This window comes from Denticeps clupeoides, chromosome 1 (genome assembly GCF_900700375.1).
Source record: "Denticeps clupeoides chromosome 1, fDenClu1.1, whole genome shotgun sequence".
NCBI classification, from domain to species: Eukaryota; Metazoa; Chordata; class Actinopteri; order Clupeiformes; family Denticipitidae; genus Denticeps; species Denticeps clupeoides.
The window spans coordinates 39,252,772-39,259,676 of record NC_041707.1 but is presented as its reverse complement, the minus strand read 5'-3'; positions in this window follow the sequence as shown (position 1 = coordinate 39,259,676).

Genomic DNA, 6,905 nt, shown 5'->3' with positions numbered 1-6,905 from the left:
CGATGGTAGTAAGTGGGATTTGAACCCGGGTCTTCTGGTTCACCCGCTAGGCCACTACCACCCTGTACCCTGTATATATATTTCTATCTCCAAACATCTGTTTGTGCAGCAGATCGCTGGCCTCCATTTTGGGGGGAGGCGTGCGGCCGTCCGGTTTCCAATGCCGAGTCGGGCGCTTTTGTTTTGATCCAGCGGTGCTCTTTTATTACTCCGCGCGCCGCGAGGGAGGGTTCCGCGCGCCGCTTGATCCCCAGCTGCCGTTAATTGCCCCCCCCCCCCCATTATTAAAAAAAAAAAAAAAGCCAGAGGCGTGTCGGCGTTCTCCGCCTTGGTTCAGCCCCGGCGCTCGAGGCGTGTCGCCTGCCACTGTACTCCGGTGCCGATCCAGTTTAGCCTTAATCTGGCATAGCATTGGATTTGCTGGTTGTAATCTGCTCAGCGCCGGATTGGCCCGTGTTAACCGGCGTCGGCGCGCGAAGTCGACTCGATGCTAATCCACTTAGTCGTCGTCAGCCTAGCTATCGGGCCCCCCTCCTCGCGCCTCCTCGCCGGGGCCCCCCCGAGGGAACGCAGGACCAGAGCAAGGGTTCGCCGGGCACCAGAACGTACCCGCGTTGGGTTGGGCCAGTTTCGCATCCGACCGGCCGCTTTCGGTAGGATGAGGGACGAAAAGCACCCAAATACGGCATTTCCACATACCATTTACGTTTACAGCATTTATCCAGAGTACAACCAGTAGTGACAGGGACCGTCCCCCCCTGGAGACGCTCAGGGTTAAGTGTCTTGCTCAGGGACACGATGGTAGTAAGTGGGACTTGAACCCGGGTCTTCTGGTTCACAGGCGAGTGTGTTACCCGCTAGGCCCACTCGTAGGTGGCCGCGTCCGGTTTTCCGTGAAGAATAATCGCGGTTTGGGTGAAAACACGGGCAGATTTGCAGAATTTCTCTTTGTGTTAACGTCTAACGTGCGATGTTTACATGTCCTGTGTGGTTTTTTTGGGGGTTTTATCACATTTACTCTGGACTGGATGCTCGTTGTAGTTGATCAGCGCATTAAAACCGAACGGGAGCAACGCTTTGCGTCGGGCCCTTTGATCCGTCACGGACCCGGGACGCGAGATGAACGTGATACAGCCCTCTCATCTTCAAACGGCGCCGCCCGGCAGCCTCCGCGGGTCGGGGTCGCAACTCGCCAGCGACGGGGACGGAGGGGACCGGAGGGACGAACAAGAGGGGCCGGAGAGGAGCGGGAAGGGGGGGGGGGGTGAGACGGTAGGTGGGGAACGATGGGAAATAAGAGAGGCAGACGGAGGGGCGCGGGGAGGGGAGAGGAAGAACAAGAGGGAGCGAAGGAGAGGGAAAAAAGGGCGAGCGAAAGTACGGCAGAGGATGCGTGTGTGTGTGCGTGTGTGTTGATGGGAGAGAGCCCGGAGTGCCGGAGAGGGGAAAAGGAGGGAGAGAGAGGAATGAGAGAAGGGGCCGAGGGAGGGAGAGAGAGAGAGAGAGAGAGAGAGGGGTAAAGGGGGATATTGACAAAGCGGAGAGACTGTGGCGAACAAAGAGAACGTGGGGAGAATGAGCCGGGTGAAACATCAAAGGGATTTTTTGGGCCCGGTTACCGGGACAACAGACATTTGCATGCGATTAGCTTTTTACATCATATTAAGAGGGGCAGGGTGCGGGAGGAGGGGAGGAGAGGAGAGGAACGGGAAGGTGCCCGGGCCCGAGTCGCTCCGTCTTCCTTATCTTCCCCGCCGCCCTTTAATGGGCGACATATTGCCTCAGTTTAACCCCTTTTACAGAACACGTACATTAATCACCGCCACGGTGCGCTGAAAACGATCCAAAGCGCGCACACACACACACACACACACGGCCCTGCATTGCTGCATGTAATGCTCGGCTGCCCCCGGTATCGCGCTCGCATTGTGCAGGGGAGAGGCGGCGTCATGGCCGCCGTCACTGCGCCATTGTGCCGCCGAGTGTTACAGTATCAATACCCCGACACTGCGACAAAAGGGGACGGCGGCCCCTGCCACCCCGCTCCTCCCCTCGTCCCTCCATCTGTCCATCCATCCGTCCGCGTCTCCCCCTCCTCTACCCCTCGCCATCGATCTCCCTCCACATCCCGCTAAATATGCCCGTATCGATCCCCAAAGGCGAGCACCTGCCCCCCGACTTCCCCCCCTCCTCGTAAATATCACTCCATCTCTCCACGTCTCCCCCATCCTTCCTCATCTCTCGTTTCATCAGCCCCTTTTTCGCTCTTTTTTTTTTCCCCATTCCTCCCTCCCTCTCTTCTCTCACTCTGTGCCATCTCGCCCCCTCCCTGTCTGTTTTCTTTCTTTCCATCTTTCTTCTCTTTTTTTTGCTGTGTGTGTGTGTGCGTGTTGTTTGTCTCCGTCTCACTCACTCGCTGCATATTAATTGGTGCATTTCTGCTGCGGCGGAGAGAAAACAATCAAAACGTCAGGCGCGCGGGCGACGATGCTACGGTGGCGGCCACAGATGCGGCCATGACACGGCGACGCCAGGAGGGGACCAGGCCTGTGCGTCTCGACGCTGCCGATTACGTGTCGGCCACGTGAAATAGCTCTACCAAAAAAAAAAAAAAAAAGGACAACGTCAGATGAAATGGTGGCGGCTGTCAGGCAAGGCCGGCGCGGGTTTAAATCACGCCAGGGCGAGGGTGGGGAATGTGGGAAATAAAAGTGTCCATTTTGAAAGGTCACTTCAATCCTGTCGGACCGCTATGAGGCGCGGGTTGCCAGGACCGCCGCTTTCACTCCGGAGTTTTTTTGTTTTTCTTTTCTTTGGCACAACAAAACAGGAGACTATGTTGTACAACTGACAAAGAGATATTTAGGTTTGGAGTACATACTGCAATTCCTGATTCGTCTCAAAGAAAGATATGGGTCACATAGGGAAAAGGTACAACCGTGCAGATACTGTGCAATAAATGGAAGGTTTGAAACATGAAAAGGTGGTTTCGTAGAGCACATGGTGGTTGTTTGAAGCCTTTGAAATCATTTTGTTTAAGCAATGAGAGGGGGTGTGCGCTGTCCCACTGCCAGGAACAGGGGTGTGGTAGCTTCTGTTTACACTCCCGAGGTAGAAGAAGAACGCAGCGTTAATGCATTTGAGATACCTTGCATCGGTGACGACACCCCCCCCCCCCCCCCGAGTTTTTTTTTTTTGACTTATTTCCAGCAGTTGGTGAAGACCTGGCAACCCCGCCCCGAGCAGCCCGCGGAGACACACCGATCATCCTCAGCCCTGCCCCGGACAGGACGTTACCCTTAATCGCCGAATGATCGCTGCGCGGCTCGGAGGGCCCCGCTCGCCCCCCCCCCAGACGGACGCGAGCACGTCGGCGGCGCGCACATGCGCGGCCCCGGTCTGGAGGAGAGCGGGTGCACCTGCGCGGCACCGAGGCCGAGAATTTAAAAAAAAAAAAAAAAGAAAGAAAGAAACTTTCGCACACACGAGACAGGACGATGAACTTCCGGCCCGGATCTCCGGAGAGAAAAACTTTTTTTTTTCTTTCTTTCTTTTTTAGACGCGAAAACTTTCACAACCGCGTGCAAAAGAAAAAAAATAAATATGGCGCCGGCCTTTTATTTGCGTGCGTGGATCGAGGCCGACAGTTTAAAATGGTGCCCGAGAGATTATAATTACATTTGCAACCTACATCATTCCTCTCTCTCTCTCTCCTCCCTCCCCCTGTCATCTCTCTCTCTCTCCCTCATTCACTCACTCACACCGCTGCACAATAAATGGATGTTTGAAAGGAAGAAAAAAAAAGAAGAAGAAGAGGGGAGGAGAGAGAGAGAGAGGGAGAGAAAGGGCAGGGGAGGGGGGACAGCGGCGTATGCTTGTATACAACAACCCCGATTTCCATTTTTTTTTCTCTCTCTCCTCTCTCCCCCCCCCCCTGAACTCGTAATGTATTTAATTCAAGTGAAACGTAATCATGACGTGTCCTGTCATTAATCTCCTCGTCGCCTCTCCCGTAAGTACATTGAGCCTTTACTTTCACCGCCGGGGAAAAAAGACGACGATAATAACCACGCACAATGGCAACGATAGCGGGCAATAAACGGCGGCGGCGACAACAGCGACGTTTTCGGGGCGTAAAATCGGGGGCGAAAGGCGCGCGTGCACGTCGTGCGCGTGGAAACGCGGGGGAACCGCGGACGTTTCCGGCGGCGCGCGTTTCCAACGCCGACTTTTCGGGACGGACGGACGGACGGACGGGGCTCGGTCGTGTCGTGGAGTTTTTTTTTTTTTTTTGTTTTTTTTTTCCCCTAACGTGACGTCGTAACTTTAATCCGGGCCTAAAAGACACCTCCGGTCGCTACTTTCTTCTTCTTCTTCTTCGATATATAATCGTCGTTGTTTTTGCCGGTAACTTTCGCGAAAGTTTTCCTCGGGATCGCGTCGAAACGTCGGACGTGTTCCGTGTTAAAAAAAAAAAAAAAAAAAACTCGCGAAGGGACGCGAACGTTCGTTTCGCGACTTTCTGTCCTTCCGAATTAAACCAAAAATAAAGAAATAAAAAAAACCCCGCGACCTGCAGGCGAGTCGGTTCCGCACGGTCGCGACGCGGCGCGGCTAATTTCTTTTGTTTCGGGGCGGGGGCGGGTTTTTTTTTTATTGTCGTTGTGATTAAATATTACAGGTAATAAGTATAAAAATAAATAAATAAATAAATCCTGCCCCGCCGGGCGAGCCGCGCCGCGGGGTCCGGCCCGAAGTTGGTCCGGATCTCGAGATGGAACCTTTCCTCTCCTCCGCACGTCCCTTCCTTCCCCTCCCGTCGTCTTTTGTCGGGAGGAAGACGGAGCGGCGCGCCGTGGAGTCGGCCTTTCGTAATAAAATGTGAAAAATTAAAAATATATATTCATGTGTATATAATAATAAATCCGCCGGGCGGAGGAGAAATTAAAAAAAAATTTTTAAAAAAGGCGGACGCGAAGTTTCCCGGTGATCCTTCGTTCGCGGTTTTTAATTGAGATGGCCGCGGCGAGGCTGAAAATGGTTGCGCGTTATTGACGCGGAGGAAATTCCTCCCTGATACGAAGCAGACGCGTCAACTGCGTCCCGAGGCAGGAAGGAAGGAACAGGAAGGACGAAAGAAAGAATCGTGCAACTTTCCCTCTTTCCTCCCCAGTCAGATTCCCTTTTTTTTTTTTTTTTTTTTTTTTTTTTTTTTAATTCTGTGTCGGGAGTTTTACCGACCAAACCGCTGATTACTTTAATTGGGGGTAATTAACACCCGGTTGGGTGGGAGCTGCTTTTCACTGACCTCCTGCTCCCGGAGAACCACTTACTATAATCTCCAGGCCCGTTTTTTTTTTTACGGTTTTATTCCTTCGTGCCGCCACCTCGGGCCTTGAACCGATGACCTGGTGCCAGCACAAGGCCTTTAACTTTCTTCCTTCGTAGGACCCTGGTCCGCGAAGGTCTTCGAATTCTTCCATGTCCCGGACGAACGTGCGCTGTGAAGGCGCGTCTGTCCGCGCTCGAACTTACACAATGCTTCCTGGTCGGCCTGCTTGTGTCGCGTCTGGTGCTCTTATGAAGCGAGAAAAGGCGGAAGGTTCCGGGCCTAAACCCCAGAACGTCCACATAGACATCGAGGCTCCAGGTACCGATTAAATGTCCAGGGATTTACGTCTGGAAATCAGAATCGAGAGCCACACTTCTCAATGCGTCACAAAATCCACATTCTGTTGGCGTGAAAGTGAACTGATTGTCGATTGTGATACACTGCAGCACAGCACACGGTGACACAACAAAATGTGTCCTCTGTATTTAACCATTACCCTTAGTGAGCAGTGGGCAGCCATGACAGGTGCCCGGGGAGCAGTGTGTGGGGACGGTGCTTTGCTCAGTGGCACATTGGCAGGTCGGAATTCAAACCGGCAACCTTCTGATTACGGGGCCGCTTCCTTAACCACTAGGCCACCACCGCCCCTGAACAGATTGCGGGTTCGGAGTGGCACGTGGAAGTGTCTGGGCTTGAAGTTCGAGCCCCATCCCTGACCTGCACGTACGCCAAGGGCCAATGCGTCGGGCCTGGCAGCGGCAGGCTGCGAGAGAACGTTTTACAACTGGCCCAACGCTTTCCCCGGCGTCCATTTTCAGACGTTCCCTTTTTTACTTTTTTGCTGCCGCAGTCGTCGCGCATCTGATTATATTCGCCTGTGTTTGTCATCAGTGCGATAATTGAAAACTGCGGTGAGGCTGTTAGCCAATTATGCCAATGATGGCTAGATGATTGCTCCACGTTCACTCCTCAATGAAAAAAGCTGAGGTGGGGGGGGGTGGCCTCACCTGGAGTCTGGACGCCACAACAGGTGCCCGCCTAGTCCATCTCCCCGGCGGGTACCCTTCATTTTTTGTAAAGAACCGGTTCATTTCAGCCGGCTGGTGCCCCAAATTGCCTGTGCGTAGGTCCTGAGACTTCATTATATGGGCACTATTTTAGTATGTCTCATTAGGGGGGGACCTAACCTGGAGTCCGGACACCACAACAGGTGCCCGCCTAGTCCATCTCCCCGGCGGGTACCCTTCATTTTTTGGAAAGAACCGGTTCGTTTCAGCCAGTTGGTGCCCCAAATTGCCCGCGCGTAGGTCCTGAGACTCTTCATTAAATGGGCACTATTTTAGTACGTCTCATTTAGTATGTCTCTTTGGGGGAGGGGACCTCACCTGGAGTCCGGACGCCACAACAGGTGCCCGCCTAGTCCAGCCTCCCCAGTGGGTACCCTTCTTTTGGAAAGAACCGGTTCGTGTCAGCCAGCTGAGACTCTTCATTAAATGGGCATTATTTTAGTATGTCTCATTAGGCGCCTCGCCGCGCGGACCTCAGATCAGGGTCGCGTCCTTGATAAGAACAG